The following is a 17,560-nucleotide window of genomic DNA, read 5'->3' as shown; positions in this document are numbered from 1 at the left end:
GGCCTGATGGCCAAAAAAAAATTGAAAAAATAATCCAAAAATTGCAGAGAATAGAGACGGAAATTAAAATTGCAGAGAATAGAGACAGAAATTAAAATTGCAGATCTGATAATTAAATTTAGAGATCTGAAATGATCATACCAAGTTCGCAATTTGGGCCTTCGGGTGCTGGTTTGCAAAAAAAAATTGCCTCAAATTTTATTATGGCCTAGGGTAGGCAAATTTATAGTCAAATTTCATCGAATCGATGCTACGAATGCAATGGTGAGGTATTCTTTTGTTCTAAACACTCCCAATAATTGCGATACTCCGGATATCAATTGAGGTCCTTCGAGAGGTGAAGCAAAAAAATGGTCTCCAATGGCTATGAAATGACGCTCCTATGGCTTTGATACCATGTAAGAATTTGGTATAGCTTTGATACCATGTAAGAATTTTCCTTAGGGCAAAATGCAATCAAGATCAAGAAGCTCAAGAACAAGGCACAATATGGACCAAATGATGTATGATCATAATAAAAATATGAGAATGAATTAATTGTGCATGTACACTAGAAGTGTATGTATATAAAGGCCTCTAGAATGACTAGGAGTTAGCAAAATGATAAGCCTCACAACTAAGCACATGTCCACCAAGAGTGGATTATCCTTCATTGAGCACAGGAGTTGATGATGAGAGGATAAGCCTACATAGGTGTGTCACATAAAATTATGTTGTAGACACTATGTGTTTAATTAGAGTGCGAACAACTATGTTGTCTACATGACAACTTAGTTGATTATGCAAACTCTAGTGTTGTAGACACCAGATGCTAAAATAGAGTTGCTAACTCTTGTGTTGTCAACATGACAACTCATATGAGTACGCATATTCCTAGGTGTTTACCTAATAAATAAATAAATAATGCATTTATCCTAAGCAAACTTAAGTGTAAATAATAATTATTTACACTAACAGGAGTAAGGAATATAAATTTTTGAATAAAATGACTAAGACAATTATTAAAAGTGAAAATGTTAGAATTTATGAGTTTGCAGATAAGAGCAATAAGGAAAGAAAGAAAGAACCAAAAAAATACAAAAAATTGGTCTATGTACAAGATGATGCACCTGATAATGTACTGATCCACTTGACTAAGTCATTGCAATGGTACATCAAGAAATAACAAATTAAAGATCAAGTCCCTTCAAACTTTCTCCTTCAAGCGCTCAACTCTAATACCAATTGTTCGATAACTGAGAGGGGGGTGAACCGATTATCTTACATGCCTTTTAACACTTTTCCCACATACTTAAACTCTTTAAACTTTCATATCACTATCTTGGTAACCAAATCTAACATTTAACTTAATCATCCAACAAACTATTAACTTTATATATCAAGTATCAGAGTAAACTTTCTTGTGTATATTGAGCTACAATAATAACTAGTAAACATGAAATACCATGCAACACAATAAAAATTTGCACAATTTTGACACAAGTATTTAACATGAAAACCTTATTAAGGAAAAAACCACATGGGACCAACAACCCAAAAATTTCACTCTTCTGAAGTGAGTTCTATTAGGATCCAACCTTGTTAAAGGTTACAAATACATTATTAATGTGACCTTGTTAGAAGATTTTCACCAAATATCAACTATACCTTATCACTCCTAAATATTTGTAGAGTGGTTTACTTTAAAGGACTTACAAAATATTCAACATAATGTCACCATACAATGGACTTACAAATATGACTATTAGGTCCACTTAGTTAATAGATTTTTCGCTACAATAGTTGAAGAGTAATAATGAAATGACTTGTTAGGTTTAGCACTACCTTTTCTTATTCAGATCTTTATTTCACTCTATCCCTTTCCTTTGTTTATCATCTTTCTTCCTTGTACTCCCTTATGGCTAATACACACATTGTCACATCATCTTAGCACTTCTCTTGCTTGATCTTCGCAGTGCATTTCTGCTCAATTTTCCTTTGGCTATCACCTTCCTTCTTCAACTTGATTAGAAATAATGAACAATGTACTCAACCCTTAAATAGACTTTTTTTTTGCTTCACCAAATTCTTCCATGTTTTTTTCTTAATCACAATTGTTTGATCTTTATCTGGCTAAGATTCATTGAATCTAGACACTCGTGTATCACGCCTTCACCTTGAACTTTGTGCTTCAATTCAAATCATCAAATCTCCTTCATTAGATCTTCTTTGATTTTTTCCAGCTACTGATCTTATAACTAACTTTATCCTTATTTTTGAAACTTCTCAAACAATCTTTATTTCCACCAAATGTCAGTCTTGAATTAAATCTTTACAAATTGCTCTTCCTTTTCATCACTTGGTCAATACATTGCATTTGCTTAGTCAATACTCAAGCTCGATTAACATTGTTCATACTTGGTCTATACTATACATTCTTCACTTCTTCATTAGGTGCTTGGTGACAACTATAGTAACTCGATTAATACTAGGATTCTTCATTCACTAACCAAACTATATTTCTTATACATGATCTCAATACTTAACTAAATCATGTAAAACAATCAAACCAACATTATACTATCAGAGTCTAACTCATTCAAGTTCCCATTAAATACCATACACTTGTCAATACTTACATCATCACTATACATTCTTCAAATCATCTTCATCAATCAAATGATATGGCACTCTATTGAAGTATCATCATGTCTCGCCAATTAAGGCTTGACATCAATGAGGACATAAAAAATTATATAACTCTTGTACATACATTAACAACATTATCAGTTGGGGCTAATAGAGAATGTATTAATCAAGTTGAGGATAAGAATGTATAGACAAAGAGGGAGAATTTATGTGGATGAGAGAAGTCCGTTGTAATGGAGAGCATCTAAAAAAGTTATCAAAGAAAAAAGTGGAAACATTTTGTTTGTTCATTGTTGTTGAATATGATTGTTCGCATTAAGCATAGAAGTGTAGTAGATGTCAAAATCAATGCCAAAGAGGGAGATTGTTGGCATAAGTGATATAACTAATGGTGTGATGATTGGTGATTTTAGTTATTTCATGGTACATATTTGATTGCAAGATTATCAGTTATTGTGTTGTCATTGATGTCAAGTATTGACCTAGTGTTCCTAATATGTTGCTAAGCACATGTATCATGAGCGAAGTGTTGCAGTAAGGTTTAGTGGGTGTGGTAAATAAGAGAACATTGGGATGTCTCATGAAGTGCATATAATGATAGTTACATTTTTTAAATAAAGAGTAAGATTATCAATGAATTAATAGTCCAACTATTAGAACAACTAGTGATAAGCAATAGGTCATTTGATTGATTTGTCAATTCTATGTCGAGTGAAGTGAAGCAATCATAGGATTATGTGAAGAAGACAATTAGGCTGAAGTGGTTATTATAGAAACTCATTATTATTACAAGTAAATCATTTCTAGGGTGTTAATGTGACCGGTGAAGTAGTGACAAGTTTGATGAACTAGTTAAAGAAGAATGAGTTCTTGAGTAACATTCAATTAGCTAATGATTGACTATCGGTGTCAAGGTTGTAGTGAATCTAGATGAGTTAGTCATGATCTAGTGATGTGGATGAACATTTGGAAGTAAAATTTTGGGATCACATTGTTCGATGACAATGTATGGAGAAGATTCTAGAGGAAACAAGTGGTTGGTCAAATTGTATTTGACCTCTGGCACAAAATTTTATGAATTAGTTGGTATGATCATGTAAATGTATTTTGTGGCATAAGATATTGTCTTATGGAGGTTGGATCTAAGTAGGATATTTAAAATACGTGTTGATTTCAAATTTTAGGGCTTGATTAAGGTGGTGGACTTGGAAGTCCAAATATATATGGGTAAAGGTAAATGGTTTGATGTTGTTGATCATGGTCGAGCAATTGTGGTGAAGAAATGCAAGGTGTGCTCTAACTAGGAATAAGTTAGGTGTGTTGAGAAGTGATTTTAAGCTTTAGTAGATCTAATCAAACAGAGAGAGTGTTGTTACACAAATCACTCTTTATGTTGTTTCCTAACATTTACAAAAGACAAAATCCCTTAACTAGGTGGATCCTTACAGGTCCTTTGTTGTAAGTCCTTTAATAGAGTCACACTTTAACTAGTGTTCAAACTCCTTTGACAAGGCTAGACCTAACATGGCTAGAGTTAAATCCCCTAATAGGGTGGCACCAGACAATGTCTTTGTAACTCCTAGTAGGGTTAAGCTCCTAACATGACATACTTCAAAAAAGTACACAATTTGTGGGTACTAATCCTCATTACAGTTCTAATCCAAGTTGGGTTTCTGCGATACCAAAATCTTGATGTCAAATTTGTGGATGTTTTCATGTGTTGAATTCTTTTATGTGCTTCTATTAAGTTGTTTTTTTATTTAAAGGTTTAAAAGGTTGAAAAGTTGATTATTTGGATAATTGTTGATGTGCCCACTCTCTCAATAATATGATCCCTTAGGAATAACATAGTTGGCTCTCAATTCATCATTATTCAAAACTAAAATAAGGAAGACATTGTATGGAAAAAAAATATGACTTTAAGATGTTTGTACATAAGAAAAAGCAACCCATTATGAAGAATGAGCTCTTATTGCAGTTTTTTCTATGTTCTCTTATACCGGAATTCAAGGTGGACAATAAAAAGAATGGGAAAGAGATTTCAACCTAGTTCTTGAAATGATTCAGAAGGATGGAATGGTGACCAAAGACCCTAGAGAATCACCTATACAAAGTTATGTATTGCATTAAAACTTTCAAAACCTGCTTCCAAATAGACAATCTAAGATTCTTAACACTATTTTTTGAGATTTTCACCAAGTTCTCCCTCTCCTTGTTAGATTTTGGAAACTTCTCAACAACCATTTTTGTTGCTTAAAAAATTCAGGCCTTATGTAGAAATGCTAGTTACCTTTACCACCAAATTTTCATCAATAGTAAAATTCCTACTATATAATAATATTCTTCCATCCTCTCATAAAGATCTTAAATTTAGGGTCCCATCCATGAAGCTTTTCAATGAATGACATTAATCGTATCTTCCCTAGAACTCTCCAAATGATGATATTATTTTTGAGTTCAACATACTCCATAGGCTCTACTCTCCTTCTATCACCTCCCATTTTCCCACTTCTGCTAGCACTGACATTATTGATTGAAGATAATTAGGAAAAGGATCTTAACCAAAATGATCGTCAAAATACCTAGAAAATTTGGGAGAAGCAAAGCGAAAAATCTATAAAAGATCTCTCAACTCAACTCACACTCATAATAATAATAGCATAAAAACCCTTAACTGACAAGATCATAATTATTCGATAATGATATTTGTGTTACTTGCATGAATTCAATCATACATTATCAAGGCAATGGCCTCATCATCTAGCTAGGCTTCCTTCTTTTACATAATACATCTTTTGGCATGGACCCCTTTGTTTTCATAATAGTAGGCTACTATGTTGGCCTTTTGATAAGTATGGGAAATATAAATCTTATCGAGGGACTTTATAATTTCTATTGATTTACTAACCCAAATCTCAATTTTCCAAGAAGGTTAATAGACCCCCTTCAAATATTGGATTCTATTATTTGAGTCTCTTTTGAGCTAAACTCTTTTACAATTAAGGAGATCAACCAATTTTAAGCCACAATAGGCCACTATATCTTTAGAAAGATGGTTTGTCTAGCAACCCAAGGAGAGTGTCACATCTAAAAGAAACAAGTCATTTCTCATCCCTAAGCACTCCACTACACCCAACTAGCCCAAGACTACCCTTGGTCACCCCATTAAAATTAACTTTGACCAAATTAGGATGAATAATACATGGGATTATATCCCTGGGCTTCCTAATTGATCTTAAAACATCTACAATATCCATTCTTATATGCCAAGAGGCAACCACCTTATACCTAGAATCCAAGCATGTCTATTTGTCCTTGACCATAGAATTAACATTTAGGCCGTTAATGTTCTCTATAATGGCTTGAAAGTTTTTCTCAAACAAAGTGTCTAAAGAGACAACAACCTCTATAAAACCAGTGTTGTTATGCTCCTCCCAAATCCCTCATGCCACATCAAGAAAGGTTTAAGACCATAACATCTTCAATGCTTTCTTGGAAAAGGGAGCTTTTCATTGAGAACAAAATCTATAATGGAACTATCGAAGACCCAACTTAGATTGTAAAAAAGCAAAATCCGATTCTAGACTTCATAGGTAAAAACACAATGAAGGAAGAGATCTCAACATCAACTAGACATATGTAATATCTATTTGATAAAGAAAAATTGTTGTTGCACAAATTATCAACAATTAATAGTTTATCTCAAAGAAGAATATGGGAAAAGATGTTAACCCTAGGTATAAGATTGTTCACCCGAACATTAGCCCGCAAAGGTGGTGGAAACACAAATGAAGTTTTATGCATTTTGTTAAACATATTCAATCCAATCTAATTCATTGTACAAATTTAATTAATCTCCATCATATATTAAGATTTTGGTCAAGGACAACTTGTGTCTCTCTTGAGGACTATATTCAAGTCTCTCCACACCCTTCTAATGATTTGTATGTTTTTAGGTTAATGCACATGTTTGTCTGGACCACATTTCAAAATAATCATTTAGTAAACCTAACTTAGCGTATACTTATAGTTATTTTGTATTTCTTATATATGATGTTGCATTTGACTACCTAGAAAGTTAATTAATTGCATGCTTACATTAATTATCTTATTTGGAATTTGCAAAAACATTATGTTTAGAAAATAAACTTAAAATATTTCTTCTACCATCTCATCAACATTCAGTGTGTCACCACTCTCTTCTATCTATCACTTCTTGGGAGCATGCACATGTTTTGAAACTCCCAAGTTCATGACCCCATACCCTAAATAAAGGATTCTTGTTAAAAGTTATCAAGATATTGCTTACCATGCTTTAAATAGCTTTGGTGTAATTTTGATGGTGTAGCAAATGTACCCTGAGAAAAATAAGTGGAGGTGGGGTTTTACAAGATATGCATGGTCAAGGTATGACATAAATTATGGATTGAAGGAGACTCAAGCTCACAAATTGACATAAACTATGGATTGAAGGAGACTCAAGCTTGATAGTCAACTTAATGTAGGCGTGCAAAATTGTTGATCGTTGGAAGTTATTTTAGCAAGCACCAAGTTGCCAATCAAAGATTTAGAGGAAGTTAGGTTCACTCATATCAAAATGTTTGGGAATCGTGTAGCAAACTAGGAATCAAATGTTGGAGTCTAGTAATATAGGAATTGGGAGAAGTAGAATAAAAGATGACAAACCAATTTTCTTTTCAAAGCAGTAAAGTTGATATATAATGAAATCAAATCACAAGCTCCTAATTGAGTAGCTTTGTTCATTGCATTACTAATTACTTGTATAGGCATGCCTTTGGTTTGTTTGTTCCATTTGGGTTTTTTCATTGCCTATTGCAAGCCTTGCTTCCCTAGATTTTCCGAAACTATTGGTTTGTATGTGGCCCAAGCCTTTTTGGTCTTGATTAGTCATTGTGTAGATTGGTTATGAATTTTTGGACATTGTTAACCTGCCTTTTTTTTGTTACGGTTCCTAGATCTAAACCAACTTTTTGTTGCAAAGGAAAAAGGGAGGACACATTGCTCCCAAACAATGATTGATAAAATATATTAGAATCAAATGAATACCTTTTGTTGTAATTTCTAGTGTCCTAAAATGATTAGTTGTTAAGAATATAAAGAATCAATACAATCATTTTGTAATTATTTAACATATGCTTGTAGATTAATTGTTTGCAAATCTATATAAAGATTTCTAGCTATAAATTTTTTTAAAAATGTTTAGTATCAAATAAATCAATCTCTCCTATGCCATTTAATGTTTAATTGTTATTTTCAAATTAAGAAACATTTTTAAGGAGAAGCTATGTTAAGTTCAACAAATGTTAATGCGTAAAAGTTGTACTTTCTCCTCAATCTGCCTATATGTTGATTATAAAGCATCATTTAATCTGATGCTGATTCTAAAAGGTTCCATAAATCCATCTTTAAAAGATAGATAGAACTAGTTAGAACACTAATAGATATAAGGTGTTAGAACTTAATGCTAGTCAGAATATGGTCGTCCTACAATAAATAAAAGGTGCTTCACAAATTTCCTCTTTTAAATGCGATTTAACAAGATTCACTTAATATTGAAAATCATACTATATTGAAAATTGAATTCTATTTTTCCTTCCAAATATAATGTTATCAAATGCATTTCATCATCTGAAAAAAGGTTTTGCCTTTCCAGAAATAATTTTCTATTGTTCTGTTGAATACAAAGGTGTATGCTTATGATATCTCAACATTTTCCAATCAGCAAGATGTCAAAAGGTTAGTCACGCTGCTCATAGAGGTATTTGGATATCATGCAATGCATTCCCTTTAGAAAAGTTTGCTTGGCCATACGGAATTTGATCTCCACAATCCTTGCTAGGTCTGCTAAACAAGGAAATCTCCAACCATGTCTTGTCATCTAGAACTTGATCTTGAATAGCATTTGTTCAGTTTATAGCTCCAGAAGAAAGATCCAACTTTGTTATGTTCTATAACTGCAATATGCCTCGCAACTCTGTATACGTATCCAAAAGAAAGCTTAGTTCACACATGTTAGATCTCCCAAAACACAAAAAGATAGGAAAAAACATTAATAATCCCTAATCACGATCAATCCAAATATGAATTTGCATAAATAATCTCGTTTTCCCAAATAACAGTCCTGGCCTGAACACAAGATAATCCAGGTAGTAGAAACAGAATTAAAAACTACTAAATGATGCTCTACTCACTGTCTACCTTCTGGCTGGGCATCTTGCTATTTCCTTCTACCATTCCTCACTCGTTTTGTTCTGCCACCGTTCCACTTCTTCCAGAGTTCTTTCCAGAGATGTTCGGACATCCAGAAAAGTAGTTAATTGTCATGACAACTCCATGGTATTATGAAACATCAATTTACAAATGTCAAATAACGCGTCAGTTTGTATACGCAGCGGTGCATGATACGCATGCATTATACGAGTTCTAATACATGGTCTACCTCTCCGAATACTTTTTAAAAGCAATTGTGAGAAACAAAAACAAAACATGACTCGTCGCCACTGCCTGTCTGTCATGAACCATTATTGCTTCCTCCCACCCTTCTCTTTTTATGATGGATCACTGAGTTGATTTGAAACATTGATGTAAAAATTATATACACAATCAAATTCAAAAGACTAGAAAACTGAACCAATGTTTAGTTTTTAGAGCTTTCTTTATTTAGGATCACCAAAAATCTCCACAAGTACATTGTCCTTGTTTGAAATGATGGAACCGGTTCGCATCTCTGACAACAATTTCTCTTGCTACAATCTTGGAGATGAACTTAATCACAGTATGGCAGTCAACACATACTCGAAGATTCTTGACAACTGTAATAGTTGTTCCAGGGGATGTGTTCAACAATCCAAATGCAATTGCTAACTTCTCACTATGGTGGCCAAGGAATAATTCTTGTTCCTCCTCTTCAACATCATTCAGTGATTGTTCTGAATTTGGTAAATACCCTGCTGCTCTCATCTCCCATGACAAGTTCTCCAGTTTTGTATAGATTTCATGTGTTTGTGAGTGCGATCTGTCTCCTGCACAAAACACGTGTACCATTTTATGAGCTTCAACCCAGCTACATCCAGGTATCTTTTTTGTTCCTCTGTTTTTCATCAATCTCCTTACTTTGTGAACATCATCCCACTTGCCCAGTTCTGCATAGATGTTAGACAGAAGAATATAAGGTGAGGCGTTTTTAGGATCCAACTCAAATAGGAGAGTTGCTGCAAATACTCCCAGCTGGATGTTCTTATGTGATCTACAAGATCCAAGAAGAGACACCCATACAGCCACTGTAGGTTTGATTGACATTTTGGTGATGAAATTTAAAGCTTGCTCAAGATAGCCAGCACGGCCAAGAAGATCAACCATGCATGCATAGTGATCAATTGTAGGCATAATGCGATAAAAGTCATTAATGCCATTGAAGTATTTACACCCAATATCCACTAAACCTCCATGGCTGCATGCAAATAAAACACAAACAAAGGTTACATGGTTAGGGTTCGTTCCAGAATGCTTCATTAGTTCAAAGAGGTTGAGTGCATCCTTGTGAAAACCATGCATCGCATATCCTGCAATCATGGCATTCCATGAGACTGCATGTCGTTGAGACATTCTACCAAACAATTTGTGCGCCTTCTTTATGCTTCCACATTTTGCATACATGTCCACCAAAGCACTCGCAACTACAACATCTGACAATAGCCCATTTGCAATTACGCTTTTATGAATGGCCATACCCTGTTCCAAAGCTCCCATTTTGGCACAGGCTGGGAGTATGCTTCCAATGGTGAACTCATCAGGTTGTACACCTTCCAACTGCATTTGCTTAAAAGTATCCAAAGCCCTTTCAACAAGGCCATTTTGTGCATATCCTGCGATTATCGCATTCCATGAGACCACATCTCGTTGAGGCATTTCTGTGAAAATCCTAAAAGCCTCATCAAGCATACCATTTTGTGCACATCCGGCAATCATGGTTGTCCATGAGACAACATTTCTCTGTGGCATTTCTTTGAAAAGTTTTAAAGCCTCATCAAGAACCCCATTTTGTGCAAATCCTGCAATCATCGCATTCCATGAGATCACATCTCGTTGAGGCATTGCTTTGAAAAGCCTTAAAGCCTCGTCAAAGAGACCATTTTGGACATATGCTGCAATCATCACATTCCATGAGATAACATTTCTTCGAGGAATTTTATCGAACAGTTTCCGTGCCTTGTGTACACTTCCACATTTTGCATACATGTCTACCAGGGCACTTGCAACTACTACATCTGACAAAAACCCACTTTCAACTACGCTTTGATGGATGGCCACACCGTGCTCCACAGCACCCGTTTTGGCACAGGCAGAAAGGATGGTGGAAAAAGTTGAAGGATTTGGTTTTAAACTTGTCAACTGCATTTGCTTAAAAGTCTCCAAAGCCGTTTCCACAAGCCCGTTTTGTGCATATCCTGCAATAATCGCATTCCATGAGACAATATCTCGTCGAGGCATTTCATTGAAAATCCTTAAAGCCTCATTAAGAGCACCATTTTGTGCATATCCTGTAAGCATAGCATTCCAAGAGATCACATCTCGTCGAGGCATTTTGTTGAAGAGCTCTAAAGCGTCATCAAGAAAACCATTTTGTGTGTATCCTGCAATCATTGCATTCCACGACACCACATTTCTTTGAGGCATTTTATCAAATAGTTCCCGTGCCTTCTGTATACTTCCACATTTTGCGTACATGTCTATCAGAGCACTCACAACTACAACATCTGACAAAAAATCCCTTTCCATTATACTCTGATGAATGTCAACACCTTTTTCCAAAGCTCCCATTTTGGCACAGGCTGGTAGGATGCTGGCAAAGGTGAACTGGTCTGGTTGAACACCTTCCACTTGCATTTGATTGAAATGCTCCAAGGCCTTTTCAACAAGTCCATTTTGTGCATATCCTGCAATAATCGCATTCCATGAGACCACGTTATGTTGAGGCATTTCTTTGAAAAGCATTAAAGCCTTGTCCAAGTCGCCATTACGTGTATATCTTGCAATCATCATACTCCACGAAACCGCATCTCGTTGAGGCATTTCGTTGAAAAGCCTTAAAGCCTCGTCGAGAGTTCCATATTGCGCGTAGCCTGCAACCAATCCATTCCAAGAAACCACATCCCGTTGAGGCATTTCATAGAAAAGTTTTAAAGCTTCATCAAGGATACCTCTTTGTGCATATCCTGCAACCATAGCATTCCATGTGGCTATATTTCTCAGTGGCATTTTGTCAAACAGTTCCCTCGCCTTGTGTATGCTTCCGCATTTTGCATACATGTCCACCAAGGCGCCAACAATGACAGCATCTGATATAAATCCGCTTTCGATTATGCTTCGATGGAATACCTTACCCTTTTCCAAGGATCGTATTTTGGCACAGGCAGGAAGAATACTGGCAAAGGTGAATTGGTTGGGTTGAACATCTGTCAGTTGCATTTGATAAAACAGTGACAATGACTCGTGAGGTTGCCCATGTTTTCGGTAAGCTGCAATGATCACATTCCATGAGAAGCCATCTCGTTCCGTCATTTCGTCAAACAATTTACGTGCAAAAAACAACCTACCGCACTTGGCATACAAGTTGATAATGTTATTTTGGAAAAATGTAAGTGTAGAAAATTCGAATCCCCAGTGAATGATGAGAGAGTGGATTTGTTTTCCCTGTAAAAGTGCATTCTTAGCGATGCAGGTGTTCAGTAGTTGAAGGTATGTGTTACAGTCTGAAGGAGGGTTGTGTGTTGAAAGCACAATGTCCAATGCCGCCTGCAACCGATTATCTTTACACAATGCTCTCAGTTTCGGATTGAAATTGATACGGGCAGTGGCTGACATCGTATAATTATTGTTTCAATGCATGTTAATATGATTTTCAATTCTGCTTCTACCGCAGTGATAGCCCACCTGTATCACCGAAGTCTTCACCCTCGAAGATGGTACTAAAGCCATCTAGTAATATTTCTGGGTTAGATTTCATGCTTGATTTCCCAGGGCGAACATATTTTGTCTTGGCTACCTGCTTTGGTGGATTATCACACTTTCCTATCTTACGCTACTAAAACTGGCTTTCCGTTTCTGTTTCCTATCCGTACTTGGCAACCATTGCACATTAATATGCATATTTTCTTTCTGCCGTTTTCATTTTCTCAGCTGATTTCAATGTTTTTCTTAATTTAGCGAAGATTTTCATGTGTAAAAAGAATTTACTTCTTCTTCTTTTTTCATGAGTAAAACTTTTTATAAAATGAGATTATGTGAAGATCTTTTCTTGGGAATTAAAGATTTTATGATGTACAACTTATATTTTCATCTTATCAATTGAGTTCTAATTTTTTAATTATATAATTTATTTTTAAAATAATTTATTTATTATTATAATTTAAAACATATTTTTCACCAATTGTACTTTTCAGCCAATCTTTTACATATATAATTTTTCTATTGTACTTTTGAATTACAATCTTTTAAATATATAACTTTTATTAAAAATAACTATTTTCTAATTATTTTTATTTTATTAATTTCTTTTCTTTTTATCTTAACATCAAGACATTGTGCAATTTCAAATATAGTGTTCAAGTAACAACTTTAAATACTTATTTATTGTTAGGGTAGAAACTTGTGGAAAGTTGTACTTTTTCTTATATTTTTTCCTTTAATATCTATAAAACAAATGAATGTAGCTCTCTTTAAAGGTTGGAGTCTATGTATTTTATACATTTCCTAAGAAAAAGTTTTCAGCAATTTTGATTAAAGATTGCAAATAAATCAGTTTTAAATTAAAAGTTGTGAATCTTAATAAAAATATAAATAAATTGATTGTAAATTAAGAATTATGAAATCTTAATAAATAAATTTATTATTGTCATTTTGTTTATTTTTGCTGTATTCTTTCAGATTGAACATTAACACGGTTTTACAATTTGAACAAACTAATTGTAATCAAAACTCTAAATTTATCAAGATCCTTCGAATAATTATATTTAATTTTGATAATTTTACCTCTCATTGTACCTTCCGCCATGTGTTCCAATGACCATCAATCTAAAAACTCTGGACCTGGTGGAGATGGTGGTAATGGAGAGAGTACTTTGGAGGAATTTGCATGTCTTTAGCTCTTGATCGCTTAGTTTAATTAGGAGTTTTATGTGGGTCCCTTAAACTTATGACCTCGTAGACTTCATTAAAAATCTTTCATTTATTCATTCAATGTGGATGAGGGACTGTACAAGAAACAAGAATATACGCAAGGCCTTTAGTTGATTTATGGTTTGGAAAGTACACATCATAGTCAGATGCTCAGTATAGGGTCAATCTGTTTCCCACCGAGTCTCTATGCCTACATACCTCTTCCACTTTTTTGACAATTGCATATTATACTTCTTCCGGGTTTAACTTTTATATCATTCATATAGTTCACATCGTTTGTTAAGTTTGTGACCTACCATATGAATATCCATGATGTTTGGTGTGAAGATTTTTTGAAGATTGAAATGGCCAAGTGCAGTAGCATCAAAGTTGTTAACTCCAAATATTGTGCAGGTTATGCACAGTGTATTATCCAAATATATCTCAGATCTGAAAATGATTTTCAGATTTATGCAAATACTATTCTTTGCGTATCTTATTCAGATTCACAAGCTAAGAACTGCAAATTCAAATTTGAATGACTGAAAGCTTCTCTACCTTTATGGATCATTAAAACTTGCTTTCAACTTTTAGACACGATTTAGCATACCTTTGTGTTTTTCTTTACTGCCCAGTCATTAGAATCGAGTATTCTCTAGTTTTAAGCTGTTAAACTCTAGATTCCATGCCAGAAATCGCAACACATAAATTTAGAGAGAGGGTTAATTTCTCTCATAATTGGTACTAATTATCATAACCTATATGCACCATAATACCTCACGGCTAGGCATGTAACATATGCACCATAATACCACACGGCTAGGTATTTAACATATATATGGTATTAAGCAATGCTATTTCTGGTATGTTTGAGGAGCATGAAAAAATTTAAAAGCAAGAATGCATGACAGCTAGAAGAACACATTTAAGATTCTAATTTACAGATATCCAGAAAAGCAAAGATAAGTATGTTTTAAGCACATGAAAGCAGAAATTATTGAAAAATAAATAAAATAAAATTCAGGGTTAAAGCATACATTTTTATTACACTTTCAAAGGACAAATAAAAAAGTGGAGGAAAATAAAGGCTGAATTATATTATGGTTTAGTGGACTGATCACTATCGTCAAAATTTGGGCTTTTAAAAAATGGTAAATCTAAAGATCCAAATCTAAGGGTAATCAAATGAAACATTAAAGCAAATTGCATACTTAATTTACACTATACAAAACAAAGAAAACTATGTGATCTGGGGAGTCTTCGGGTTTTAGAACCCTATGTACGGACTAGGGATGTTCCGGGGATGCGGGCATGGTGTGGGGATGTCTCCTTGGTGTCCCCAATCTGCATATTTTTGCTGGAAACATCCTGGAAAGTAGGCGACAGAGTGCTGGCTGGCAGCGAGGACATTCGGCCATCCTCAGGATAGTTAGGGGACATTTCGAACATCCTCTGCCATCCTTGGGATGGCCACATGTCCCCAGCTACACAGCCGAAAGAAAAAATCTCACATAAATCAAGAAAAGTACATTTTCTTTATGAGAATTGATAATGAATTCTTTTGGATTGCATATAACAATAGAATGAGCAGATCAGCTATAAAATGAACCACCGAGCGTGACTACTATCCATTGAAAGAAAGTATACAAGTTATAGCTGTACAATAAGAGTATATGAATATAAAACTCTTTTCCAATAATGGGCGAAAATGCAACTGCATACAACTGCAAGATAAAGTCGAAAGCTATGGAACGAAAGCATGTAGCTGTAGAATAAGAGAATATAGCTGTAACCATTTTTTGCGGAGGAATGGCATATGACTGCACGTAGTTTTGAATGCTGGTGTGCAAATAATTTAGTTGGATCACTAGGTAATAGCATTTTGACAATGAATTCTGATTCAAAAATAATAATAAATTGTATGATAAGGTTCTATAATGTATATATGCAGGCTTTTTCCATGTGTTCATATGAATATTTCAAATTTTCCTATATATTTTAAATTTTCCCTATATTTATAAAGTCATCCCTTTTGCCATCCCCTAGCTGTCCCCAAAATTGGCAAAAAAAAAAAGACATCTTGGAGAACCACCCCACCCCATCCCCTGCTGTCCTCATCTCGAAAACTTGAGTAACCTTGAAAGAAAACAAATGTTGACTGTTGACTGTTGAGAAATGAACATTACTTTTGGAATTAAGAAAAATTCAAATTTGACCAAGAAATTTGAACTTTTCAGACTTCATCATAGCAATATAAAAACTAAAATATCAAAATGAGTATTATTACATAACTGCAAAAGTGCAAAACAATATATCTGAGTTAAACACACTCTTCAATAAAATCTATGCAAACAAAATATCCTTGCTGAGCCAAAGCCCACTTGGTTTAATGGGGAAGTCCATGTTGTAATCACCTAGACAGTGCTGAGCTTAATCTTCTGCAATACAAGAAAGAAAGGTATCTTTGCCGAACAATTTTTATAATAAAATACATGTATTTGTATTCCAAATATATGCTCTTCCTTTACAAAAAAAGAGAAAAAATTATAAAGGGCTTTTCTGTTTCTCACTAACAAGATGCTGAAATTTTTACTTGCAGTAGCACACTTATACTGGCTCTAGACAACTATGACAGTTACAATCAAATAAAAGGGCATTTTATTCCTTTCAAAAAAAAATTGTAGAAATTGTCAAATGCAATAATGCTTTTCAAGTGAATTCTTAAATCATGGACAAACACAGGAATGTGAAGTGTCATTTCCACATGCTAAGCTTCACTCCCTTGGTTTCATAAACCCACTCACTCTGCAGACTGACATCCAAATTGGGTCCATGTGCAGCTTGCAGGAAGCTACAAAAATAGCAGTTGGTACTGATTTTGATTCATTTGAGGAACCGTCCAAGAGATAAACAAGTGCTTCAGAATATCTCACAAAATAAGCATAACAAAATCAATAGACAATAAAAACATAAAGCAACATGAGCTTTGCTCTCTGTAGCTGCTCCATTTACTTACCACCTACCTTGCTTATGAGTTAGACAATTATGCAAAAAGGATTTTATATAGTGATGTATATTTAATTGTAAAAAAAAAACAAATTGGATGGTTGAGAAAATTTCAATAAGCAAAATAAGCATAGGTCTACAGCTCCAATGGATGGATGGACAAACTGAATATCAGCCCTAACATTTCCTTCAGTCCCGTGTATTATAAGGGTTGCTGTCTACAAAATTGAACTTCTAGAGACTCCGTGATAATTGTTGAATTTCTCGGATCTGCTGCAAATGTATTAAGCACTGCCTTATTAGGTATGTGTATTCCAAATGCGATATCCTCTTAGATTTATATATAGAGAATACGCCACGAATAGACATGTCCCTTCATAGGACATGTCTATTCATTAATCAAATAATTAATATAATAACAAATATATATATAATATTTTTCTCATATAACAATAACCTTATATCTCAAATATAAAGAACACATATATAATAGGTTTATCCGACTGAAGCTATCAAACATCAACACTTCTTAGCTTAGCTGGATAACCACAGAAGAATAAATATTACTTAATATAATATTACAAATAACAATTTTAAGGACATCTCATTGGATATCTCAGAAGATTTCCACCATTTGATATTGCATTCGATATCATGAATATTGGCCTTCTAGAATATCAACACATGATATTCACCAAGTACTTAAAAGGTTTTGATATCACATCTGATATCAAGAGTATTGGTCTCC

The 17,560-nt window shown here is 34.2% G+C and overlaps 1 pseudogene across 1 annotated transcript; it reads right to left on the bottom strand.

The window, feature by feature from the left end:
- Positions 1–8,195: 8,195 nt before the first annotated feature.
- LOC149538167 (pentatricopeptide repeat-containing protein At3g26782, mitochondrial pseudogene) lies at positions 8,196–12,772 on the bottom strand (annotated as a pseudogene). Its single transcript, XR_016355997.1, has 2 exons — positions 8,848–12,772; positions 8,196–8,623 (listed from the first exon to the last, which is right to left on the bottom strand). The product of XR_016355997.1 is annotated as a pentatricopeptide repeat-containing protein At3g26782, mitochondrial pseudogene (transcript).
- Between the last annotated feature and the right edge of the window lie 4,788 nt (positions 12,773–17,560).

Source organism: Cupressus sempervirens, chromosome 9 (assembly GCF_028749045.1).
Source record: "Cupressus sempervirens isolate cs-2001-9-10 chromosome 9, ASM2874904v1, whole genome shotgun sequence".
Taxonomy (NCBI): Eukaryota; Viridiplantae; Streptophyta; class Pinopsida; order Cupressales; family Cupressaceae; genus Cupressus; species Cupressus sempervirens.
Note: the sequence above shows the minus strand (reverse complement) of the source record. Positions and strands in the feature narration are given on the sequence as shown.